The 12,433-nt window shown below is 33.9% G+C and overlaps 1 protein-coding gene across 10 annotated transcripts in view; it reads right to left on the bottom strand.

Annotated features, from left to right (window-relative positions):
* Positions 1–12,433, bottom strand: part of LOC143252678 (uncharacterized) — an 85,734-nt gene that overhangs the window by 36,919 nt on the left and 36,382 nt on the right. For 2 of the 10 annotated variants that reach the window (XM_076505189.1, XM_076505187.1), the window contains exon 1: positions 10,751–11,420. The exons of 4 other annotated variants lie outside the window; for them this stretch is intronic. The gene's annotated coding sequence lies outside the window, so the exon portion shown is untranslated. Of the gene's footprint in view, positions 1–9,755; positions 9,892–10,750; positions 11,422–12,433 lie in introns of those variants that run through there. 4 more of the 10 variants (XM_076505194.1, XM_076505195.1, XM_076505192.1 and 1 more) reach the window with 3 other exon arrangements.

A 12,433-nucleotide genomic window follows, 5' to 3' on the forward strand; every position in this document is an offset into this window, starting at 1 on the left:
AGTCAATTATGGAAAAATAAAGGTTGATTTTGTTTGTTTATATGTAGGAAGGGAAGTATCTTAAATATGAATTACGTAAATAAGAATATTTGAAGTGAGATTAAACTGGATCGTATACGTGTATTTGTTAAGTTTATGTTACAAAAACAAATATTTTGTGATAACTATATATATATATTACCTTGATACCGATAGTTCCTATTACTCTAACTAAGTGTATTTATTTAGACAAACACATGAAGTTTGAAGTTCATCAAGCGGTAAAGTTTAAGGCTACTCATAAAAAAGATAGTAACAGACAAACAGGTATTCTTTTTGTTTAAATCTAAAGTTACAAGTATAAAAAGGACCTAACAGATGGCGCTCTTAAGACAATACACTGGCTTAAATCAACGATTATGTAATATTGGTTTGAAGTGAACTAAATATATTAGCTAAGTTTACTACTTTCCATTACAGTATTTGTTGGTAATATTGAATCACGTGGGATGTCACAAAATTATTTTAATTTACGTAGTTAAAAATATACGATTCCATAAAATGGCGTAAAACATAGTGGAGATTCAGTGATGACGAGAAACCCACTTGTTGAGAAAATTTATATACAAAAACGGCTCGTTTGGGCTGAGAAAACACTTTTACATAGAAGAGCGAACAACGTTTCGACCTTCTTCGGTCATCGTCAACCTGAAGAAGGTCGAAACGTTGTTCGCTCTTCTATGTAAAAGTGTTTTCTCAGCCCAAACGAGCCGTTTTTGCATATAAATAGTGGAGATTATTTGACTTTCTTTAATGGACTGCTCTTGCCTGTTTCTACCGTGCCTATATTACTTAAATTACCCTTGAAACAATATAAAACGCAATATTCAATTATTAAAACATATATTTATATTTATATTATTTTGAAACTTGCTGTAAAATATATAAGCTATTTTTCGCCATAAGTATAAAATAAAAGCACATCACAGCATTTTTTATATATCATAAAAAAAACACATTACTTTTACTACAGCTGCATATTCAATATCTTTTCCGATACAATATCAGTTATGAAAGACAATGTGCATTACGCACACCAATAATGAGAACAAATATGGTCGGGCCCGGCATGGCCATTTGGTTAGGGGCTCGACTCGAAATCCGAGGGTCGCGGGTACGAATCCCCTTCATTCCAAACATGCCTTTTCAATCGTAAGTGTGTTGTAATGTGATACGCAATTCCACTATTCGTTAGTAAAAAAGTAGCCCAAAAGTTGGCGGTGGGTGGTGATGACTAGTTACCTTCCCTCTAGTCTTATATTGTTAAATTAGGGACAGTTAATGCAGATAGCCCTCGTTGTAGTTTAGCGCGAAATTCAAAGTAAACAAATACGTTCAACACATTTAGATTGAAAAAAAAAACATTGATTAGATGTAGAACTAAAGTTATGCTTTTGTATGAATTATTAGATAATAATAATGTTAGTTTGTGTGTGGGTGTGTGTGTGTTTTCTTATAGCATAGCCACATCGGACTATCTGCTGAGTCCACCGAAAGGAATCGAATCCCTGATTTTAGCATTGTAAATCCGTAGACTTGCCGCTGTGTTAGTGGGGTAAAATGTTTATTATTATTATTGGCCTACCTATCTATATATATGTGTTCAGACACACACACACATATATATATATGCAAATAACTGAAATAAAACATTTATATTTATGCTGCGTTCATGCACAGCTAAACTTGTTTTAGAACCGTTACATCGTTATCTTAGACAGTTGGTTGGCCTAGCGCGTTAAGGCGTGCGCTTCGTAATCTGAGGGTCGCGGGTTCGCGCCCGAGTCGCGCCAAACATGCTCGCCCTCCCAGCCGTGGGGGCGTTATAATGTGACGGTCAATCCCACTATTCATTGGTAAAAGAGTATCCCAAGAGTTGGCGGTGGGTGGTGATGACTAGCTGCCTTTCCTCTAGTCTTACACTGCTAAATTAGGGACGGCTAGCACAGATAGCCCTCGAGTAGCTTTGTGCGAAATTCCAAAAAAAAAAAAAAATAGACAGTTGGTTTTGAGGCTGGTAATTTATCGCCTCTTTCGGTGTAAATAGACATAAATGATACAGTTACAAAGACTGCGGCGCGTGACAGACAACTAACTCATTCGTGCACAACTGTATTAGTTGTCAATAGTATGCAAACCGTTTAACAAGGCCTTTAAATAACGTAATATCCTCATTAGATATGGCATTGGGTAACGTATAGTGAGCATTAACATTGTGCTATGTTAATGGCTTTAGTTCTCTGCTATTATAGTAGCGTCCTTGTGACATATCCGCTCGTTTGAACGTTAATGGTTGACAGATTCCATTGAATGGTTAATGAGTATGAAAACTCACTTATTCAATTAAGTCAGATCTCGTTTTTAACGAAGAAGCAACATCCACCTGATGCAACTAGAATTAAGTAAACTATAAATATTTTAGCCTTGAGGGATAATTTGTAACTATGAATTCTTTTTAACAGCGAGTTTGTTTCGCATCGGTCCGTTTTTGTTGTTTTTTTTTTTTAGTTTCTTAGAGACATCACTTGGGTAATTGATAAACAGTTTTAGTGTAATTTACCCTTCCTTCCTTCAACGTAATGATTAATATACTCGAACATAAAACGTGTATATATATATACATACGTAGAAAATTATATACTTCAACAATTATCGTGGTTAGAGTCGTCAGTGTAATTATATTATCCGCTACTGTTTTCTACGTATGTATATATATACAAGTTTTATGCGTTAATCATTACGTTGATTAACATACCCGAACATTAAACATACGTAGAAAACAGTAGCGGATAATATAATTACACTGACGACTCTAACCACGATAATTGTTGAAGTATGGATTGACAAGGAAACGAATGGATCAGTTGTGGATAATATAACTAGACTGATGATTCTATCCACTGTAAACTGTAATTGTTGAAGCATGGATTGATAATGAAATGAGTGAATCAATAGTGAATAATATAACTAGACTGATGATTCTACCCACTGTAAATTGTAATTGATAAAGTATGGATTGATAATGAAATGAGTGAATCAATAGTGAATAATATAACTAAACCGATGATTCTACCCACTGTAAACTGTAATTGTTGAAGTATGGATTTACAAGGAAATGAGTGAATCAATAGTGAATAATATAACTAGACTGCTGATTCTACCCACTGTAAACTGTAATTGTTGAAGTATGGATTTACAAGGAAATGAGTGAATCAATAGTGAATAATATAACTAGACTGATGATTCTACCCACTGTAAATTGTAAATGTTGAAGCATGGATTCATAATGAAATGAGTAAATCAATAGTGAATAATATAACTAGACTGATGATTCTACCCACTGTAAATTATAAATGTTGAAGCATGGATTGATAATGAAATGAGTAAATCAATAGTGAATAATATAACTGGACTGAGGATTCTACCCACTGTAAACTGTAATTGTTGAAGCGTGGATTGATAATGAAATAAGTGAATCAATAGTGAATAATATAACTAGACTGATGATTCTACCCACTGTAAATTGTAATTGATAAAGTATGGATTGATAATGAAATGAGTAAATCAATAGTGAATAATATAACTAGACTGATGATTCTACCCACTGTAAACTGTAATTGTTGAAGCATGGATTGATAATGAAATGAATGAATCAATAGTGAATAATATAACTGGACTGAGGATTCTACCCACTGTAAACTGTAATTGTTGAAGCATGGATTGATAATGAAATAAGTGAATCAATAGTGAATAATATAACTAGACTGATGATTCTACCCACTGTAAACTGTAATTGTTGAAGCATGGATTGATAATGAAATGAGTGAACCAATAGTGAATAATATAACTAGACTGATGATTCTACCCACTGTAAACTGTAATTGTTGAAGTATGGATTTACAAGGAAATGAGTGAATCAATAGTGAATAATATAACTAGACTGCTGATTCTACCCACTGTAAACTGTAATTGTTGAAGTATGGATTTACAAGGAAATGAGTGAATCAATAGTGAATAATATAACTAGACTGATGATTCTACCCACTGTAACTTGTAAATGTTGAAGCATGGATTGATAATGAAATGAGTAAATCAATAGTGAATAATATAACTAGACTGATGATTCTACCCACTGTAAATTATAAATGTTGAAGCATGGATTGATAATGAAATGAGTAAATCAATAGTGAATAATATAACTGGACTGAGGATTCTACCCACTGTAAACTGTAATTGTTGAAGCATGGATTGATAATGAAATAAGTGAATCAATAGTGAATAATATAACTAGACTGATGATTCTACCCACTGTAAATTGTAATTGATAAAGTATGGATTGATAATGAAATGAGTAAATCAATAGTGAATAATATAACTAGACTGATGATTCTACCCACTGTAAACTGTAATTGTTGAAGCATGGATTGATAATGAAATGAATGAATCAATAGTGAATAATATAACTGGACTGAGGATTCTACCCACTGTAAACTGTAATTGTTGAAGCATGGATTGATAATGAAATGAGTGAACCAATAGTGAATAATATAACTGGACTGAGGATTCTACCCACTGTAAACTGTAATTGTTGAAGCATGGATTGATAATGAAATGAGTGAATCGGTAGTGAATAATATAACTAGACTGATGATTCTACCCACTGTAAACTGTAATTGTTGAAGTATGGATTTACAAGGAAATGAGTGAATCAATAGTGAATAATATAACTAGACTGATGATTCTACCCACTGTAAATTGTAATTGTTGAAGCATGGATTGATAATGAAATGAGTGAATCAATAGTGAATAATATAACTGGACTGAGGATTCTACCCACTGCAAACTGTAACTGTTGAAGCATGGATTTACAAGGAAATGAGTAAATCAATAGTGAATAATATAACTAGACTGATGATTCTACCCACTGTAAACTGTAATTGTTGAAGCATGGATTGATAATGAAATGAATGAATCAATAGTGAATAATATAACTAGACTGATGATTCTACCCACTGTAAACTGTAATTGTTGAAGTATGGATTTACAAGGAAATGAGTAAATCAATAGTGAATAATATAACTAGACTGATGATTCTACCCACTGTAAACTGTAATTGTTGAAGCATGGATTGATAATTAAATGAATGAATCAATAGTGAATAATATAACTGGACTGAGGATTCTACCCACTGTAAACTGTAATTGTTGAAGCATGGATTGATAATGAAATAAGTGAATCAATAGTGAATAATATAACTAGACTGATGATTCTATCCACTGTAAACTGTAATTGTTGAAGCATGGATTGATAATGAAATGAGTGAACCAATAGTGAATAATATAACTGGACTGAGGATTCTACCCACTGTAAACTGTAATTGTTGAAGCATGGATTGATAATGAAATGAGTGAACCAATAGTGAATAATATAACTGGACTGAGGATTCTACCCACTGTAAACTGTAATTGTTGAAGCATGGATTGATAATGAAATGAGTGAATCGGTAGTGAATAATATAACTAGACTGATGATTCTACCCACTGTAAACTGTAATTGTTGAAGCATGGATTGATAATGAAATGAATGAATCAATAGTGAATAATATAACTGGACTGAGGATTCTACCCACTGTAAACTGTAATTGTTGAAGCATGGATTGATAATGAAATAAGTGAATCAATAGTGAATAATATAACTGGACTGAGGATTCTACCCACTGTAAACTGTAATTGTTGAAGCATGGATTGATAATGAAATAAGTGAATCAATAGTGAATAATATAACTAGACTGATGATTCTACCCACTGTAAACTGTAATTGTTGAAGCATGGATTGATAATGAAATGAGTGAACCAATAGTGAATAATATAACTGGACTGAGGATTCTACCCACTGTAAACTGTAATTGTTGAAGCATGGATTGATAATGAAATGAGTGAATCGGTAGTGAATAATATAACTAGACTGATGATTCTACCCACTGTAAACTGTAATTGTTGAAGCATGGATTGATAATGAAATGAGTGAACCAATAGTGAATAATATAACTGGACTGAGGATTCTACCCACTGTAAACTGTAATTGTTGAAGCATGGATTGATAATGAAATGAGTGAATCGGTAGTGAATAATATAACTAGACTGAGGATTCTACCCACTGTAAACTGTAATTGTTGAAGCATGGATTGATAATGAAATGAATGAATCAATAGTGAATAATATAACTGGACTGAGGATTCTACCCACTGTAAACTGTAATTGTTGAAGCATGGATTGATAATGAAATAAGTGAATCAATAGTGAATAATATAACTAGACTGATGATTCTACCCACTGTAAACTGTAATTGTTGAAGCATGGATTGATAATGAAATGAGTGAACCAATAGTGAATAATATAACTAGACTGATGATTCTACCCACTGTAAACTGTAATTGTTGAAGCATGGATTGATAATGAAATGAGTGAATCAATAGTGAATAATATGATTGGACTGAGGATTCTACCCACTGCAAACTGTAACTGTTGAAGCATGGATTGATAATGAAATGAGTGAACCAGTAGTGAAACACCACATGATATGGTGATTAAAATTCAGTTTATTTACAATTATATACATTTTGAATAAATTGCTGTATTACAAATGGATATGCATTGAAAGAATCGACCGTCTTGTCAAGTGAACAGATAAACGTGAATTAAAACAAGAAATAAACTTCGTACCCCACTTATAAGTTCTGTCACTTTGGTTATCGTGACTTGTTTAAAACATTCCATCGTCTTAGTTTATCGACGCACGCGTTGATTAGTATAAACAAACTTGAAGTATAAAGACATAGAAATGTACTAAATGTACTTATTCAAACAAGTAATATGAGTCAAGGCATCTAAACCAGGCGTGAACACTGCATGATTTTTTGTAAAACTTACAATTTAGTAAAGTAATAAAAAAGGGCGCGTATGTGTGTATTGTGATAGCAAGGCCTCATCGTGTTATCTGCTGTGTCCACGGAAGGGAACTGAACTCCTTATTTTAACGTTATAAATCTGAAGATCTGACGCTGTATCGTAGAGGGATAATGGAAATAAAAGGCTTTAACGATATTAACTCTTTCCCCATAACGTTTCTACCAATTCGTACAATACGCTGAAAAGAGTTATACATATCCTGTGTACGATAAGGATGTACAATGTACATACAGAAAAGTTCTCTGCCTTAAAGTATTTTTTGCTTCAGTAAAAAGAACCGCAACAAAGCCAAAATAGGGCCAAATCAGAAACATATATTTATCGTATCGTATCAACAAGTTTTGAGAGCAAAACTGAAAAACGGTTGTATCCAAATGAATCCAACTCATTCTTAGATATAATATGAACTAAATTATGAGGAAAATTATTCGTAGTACATCAGTATAGAATAGATCAAGTTTAGTGAAGACAGGATTTCAAGTTAAGTTCAAGGATGGATTTAATAAAAACTGTATCTGTGTAAAAGAAAGTCGAGTTTTAAACTTGATAAAATACAGATGTATTTGAAGTTGGTATATTATCAAAATACATAATGAGGATGCAAAAATTAAATTAAAACAATTAACTGTTAAGTAACTTTCTGAAAGAGTCGATTAAACGCTAACATCAAACATTAAGCAGGAAATTTGAATCGAAAGTACAATTGTAATGTGACCGCTGTAAGAAATTCAAACTGGACTGCATTTATTATGTACTTAATGCATCGCATAAAATTATTAATACATTTTAGATATCATTGTACGTTCAGAGAGGACTAAGATAAGCTGTGAGACAAGTGATTTATTACAACGAAGACTGAAATTTCAGATATTTAACATATCGCACGCATTAGAGTTGGCACTTTGTTTGTTGTTAAGCGCAATGTACATAATGAACAGTCTATGTTCTGCTCACTTCAAATACTGAAAACCGATTTTCAGTGTTATAGGTTCTTAGACTTTCTAATGAGCCACCGATGGGGAAGACCCTTTAGAAATCACTTAAAAGTTATTGATACACATATCGTTCAAATTAACAATTATTTCAGCATCTGAACTCTGTAATAAAAAGAAATGTATGAATCAATATATTTTATTGAAAAATACATGCTTCCTAAAATTAGGTGTACGACTCCTTTAGTGGTCGAAGAAAGCCCAAATACTCAACCCATCAGCCTTGTGTTTCACAATAAACACAAATTAATTACAGTTATCGTAGACGGGCTTGGGAAGGTGGCGAGTGAAACGACCCACAGCCAATTTTCAGGGTTTTCTTGTTAAAAAGAAAAAAAGGAATTTGACTGTCACTATTTTAATACACCTACGGCTTCAGAGTGGACAGCGTGATTTATTTCCTTTTGGCACCAGTGGGGACGAAAACTCAAATGCGCACACCCAGCACGCCAACCCCATACCAAGGTAAAACTTTCATGAGCACATTAATGATTAATGAATCTCTTAATATACAGTACGTATATCTGGGGTGTAATTTCATTCATTTCTTTTACTTTTCAATATTCTTAATTAGCCTCAGATTGAGGGCTCATAACGCTAATATTCGAAGTTCGAATCTTACTTCGGATATCTTATAGTGCAGTTTTGCGTTCAATTCAAACAAAATTTCTTATCAATATTTATGGGCATGGCCAGGTAGGTGGTTAAGGCACTAGACTCGTAATCCATGGGTCGAGGGTTCGAATCTCCGTCGCACCAAATATGTTTGCCCTTTCATCCGTGGGGGTGTTATAATGTTACGGTCGATCCCACTGTTCGTTGATAAAACAGTAACTCGCGAGTTGGTAGTGGGTGGTAATGACTAGTTGTCCTCCATCTAGTCTTACACTGCTAAATTAGGGACGGTTAGTGCAGATAGCCCTCGAGTAGCTTTGCGCGAAATTCAAAAAACAAACAAAACAAAGAAATTTATGGTCCTAGTGTTCAACTGTCACAAACTGAAGTACTAATTGCTGCTTTGTTCTATGTCTTTAAGACATTCACATTGTAACGATCTAGGCAGGTGTAACCGAAAAACTGGCACTACACACCATTCAAAAATATGTGGGCCCTATTTCAGGATAAGATGCAAGAGTGCTAATAAAGTTTTACCGAATCATATGGTTATTTTCATTGAAAGTTTGTGATAAAGTTGAAAGTTATGGAGCGGTAAATAATTTCTGCTTGATGGAGAAGCTACGGATAAAGATCCAGAATCAGGTTCAAAGAGCCCCTTTGTGTACAACATGCTACAGAGTGCATTAACATAATTAGCTCCATTTATTTTGGAAATTAAAATCCTACTGAGGACATTACGACGAAGAACGAAATCATGATATACGATCGTGTCTCAAAATACGGGGAATGCTTGGCACAAAATTTTCACAGTATTTTCGATTGAACACAAAAATTCCGCAAAATCCTGTTTATCACATATGCTGAAACACATTTCAATTAACCGCGTAACGGTCTACGTGTTAAGTCAATCGATAAACAGAGCGAAACTAAAAAACCTGCTTGTGTAAATTCACACTTCAATATCGTCGTATTTATATTCTTATATAAAATATGTTACATTATCAGGTGCGTATCCAATAAAAGAATACACCATGCGGCAACTTACGTCCACATAAAGATGGGCTCTCACAAGAAACAGTAAACAATAAATAGTTGTGAAAATCAACACTCCAGATACAACTAAACCAAGTTCTCTTACATTGTTAATCCAAGAGTTGATGGCTAGCAATTCGCACTTTGGGGACGTTGATACACTATAAAAGTGACGGTCAAATCTCACCATTCCGTCCGAGAAGAGAAGCCAAAGTGTCGGCAGTAGGCACTGTTGACTAGCTGCTTTCCTTTTAGTCTTAACAGTTCAAAATTAATGACGGCTATACGCAAGTAGCCCTTTGTATAGCTTTGTGCAACAGTTCTACAAAAGCAACCTTACATATACTGTGTATTAACTTTATCTTTGCTTTTGTTACTAAAACAGGCCTGAATGAAATTAAAAGATCCTAAAAAGTCGTTGAGAACTACTTAACGCATTGAGTTTGTATATGTACCACTAAATGTTCACATCTGTAATTTAATAAACCCATACACCGAAATATTAAATTTCTTTGCTCGCGACTCCAAACGCCTCCCCGTTGTCTATCTTTATATATATGTGTTTTTCTATTATTACAATATAAGAGAAGAATATGTAGTTTTCATCTCGTGCATTTAGAATTTTGACGCGACCGTCAGTGTATTGACTGTCAAAAACAATAACCTCAATAATACATGTAATGTATAACAAATTTATCACAATCAGTCGAATTACGGGCACGTGCCGTGTATTGCATTAAATCCCAAATCAAATATTCATTTTACAAAGTAAGGTATGATCTTAATGCTTCTGTCTAATTAAGAAACTAGACTTAAATACATTACGTTAAATCACCAATTAACAGTTACAATGTTTATCTAGCTTAAAATATTTGTTCACGTAACATAATTGCTCTAGAAGGTGACGATTGTAACACAAAATCAGATCAAACACGTAACGAGACTTCAATTACTGTTCTGTGCTCTTTATAAATGTTCCAGTTTTACATTTCTATCAGATATGTGAAAAAAAGAATCCTACATCTTCTAATCATGCAATTCTTACAATGAGTCTTAGTTTTGAGTTTCAGGCTTATCCTTAATGTACTAAAACTATCTTACCTAAAATATTCACCCGCCGGACCTCCGCCCTGTGTATGCGTGTTTATATATATATATATATGTGTGTGCGTACAAGCACCGTATGATCTTGATTGTGTTCTTGCCGTATTGCCCCCAAACTGACAATTTTGGTCTGAAGCTCTCAAAATGTTGATAGTTATTTTGTCGTTGGAATTTCTGACAGAAACTTCAGCCAATAAGTTAAAACAACAAAAAGTGGATACGCTTCAGTCCTATTGGTCAGCGTTGTAGACGACGTATGCCTGTTGCGCGTGTCGGCAGTCTCTCGGTGGTCGATGAAGTTTTCAATCTTTGTAACAGGATAAGGTTTGAGTGAACCTTGACCACCGCTGATCACAGCAAATCACAAACCGATGTTTAGTTTCTTACTAAGCTCGGGCACATAAGTTATGTTTCAAACATTGGTAGGTTTTTCAGTTTGTTGATAAAAAGGCACCTGGTTTTCAGTCACGCAGCTGCTATAGTCCGTGTGTCTCGTGAGACGCGTGACGTTGTCTTCTAAACTGTTTTGCACGTGCCTCGTGAGCGCGTGAAGTGCCACTCTGTGAGGTTCTTTATGCAATCTTCAAGCGCGTGATAAGGTTGTCTGAGCATAAGTTTCCCGCATAGGGCTCGGGGCGCGTGACGTCCCAACTTGTACAGGGCAGTTTGTGGCAGCAGGTGCCACTGCAGAGTTGGTTTGGCGCTTGTTTCAGACATTGATGTATTTAGGACACCGCCTCAAAAAAACTCAACTCCAATCATGACGACTGGACGTGGGCGTGTTATTATTAAATCACAGACAAGGCCTTCTTCATAAACTCACTGTGAAAGTATTTTTAAAAATAAATTTTGATTCATTAATCAAATGAACGAAGAAGTGACATGTTTAAACATGGCCGTCTGTCGCGCTAACTTTAAACGTATAAAGACTGAAATTAGAAAACAGTTATTCAATAATTTTCAGTTAGCTAAGTTTTACTTAATATTAAACATAGCCGTACATTCTCGCCGATTTTACCCTATTTTCAGCAATTCTCATGTTACAATGGAACAAAAATATGTAAAATAACACAAGGTTTCTAGAAAATACTTTACATCGCATGTTACAGCAAATGCGTAAAAAATGTACCTGGTGTTTTTAAGTAAAATAATAGTCTCGAATAAAAGATAAATAAGATAACGTTATTTTCAGAAATGTATTAGACACATAAGTCATTTATGAGATTGAAATAATATACAAGACATTTTCCCTTAAAACCTAGAGAATAAAATTATCAAACGATGACAAAGATATTCAAATTTCTTACCTCTTTGCCTGACTAAGTAAAATATCCATAATTATTTAAGAAACATAAACGAAACTATATACCAAGTTTTCTAAGCTAAGGCCTAGAATAGCACTTTGTTAATTTAATAATAAGAAGTTTCATATCGTCAAGAACGTATAGTTCTCTAATAACCAAGGTGTGAAAACGAGAAATGTTCTATTAATAGCAACTCTATGAATTAAACCTCTGAATCAAGCGACAACTATAGAAACGTAATGTCTGTTTAACTGTAAAAAAATGTTCTGTTTTTGTAGAAATACTTTTTAACCTTTCAAATATTTACAACATTTTTGTTTTTAAGTATCTGTACGATATCCAAGAATCTTTGTCTTTCACAATTTCTCTTTATGGT

Source organism: Tachypleus tridentatus, chromosome 6, assembly GCF_004210375.1.
Source record: "Tachypleus tridentatus isolate NWPU-2018 chromosome 6, ASM421037v1, whole genome shotgun sequence".
Lineage (NCBI taxonomy): Eukaryota > Metazoa > Arthropoda > Merostomata > Xiphosura > Limulidae > Tachypleus > Tachypleus tridentatus.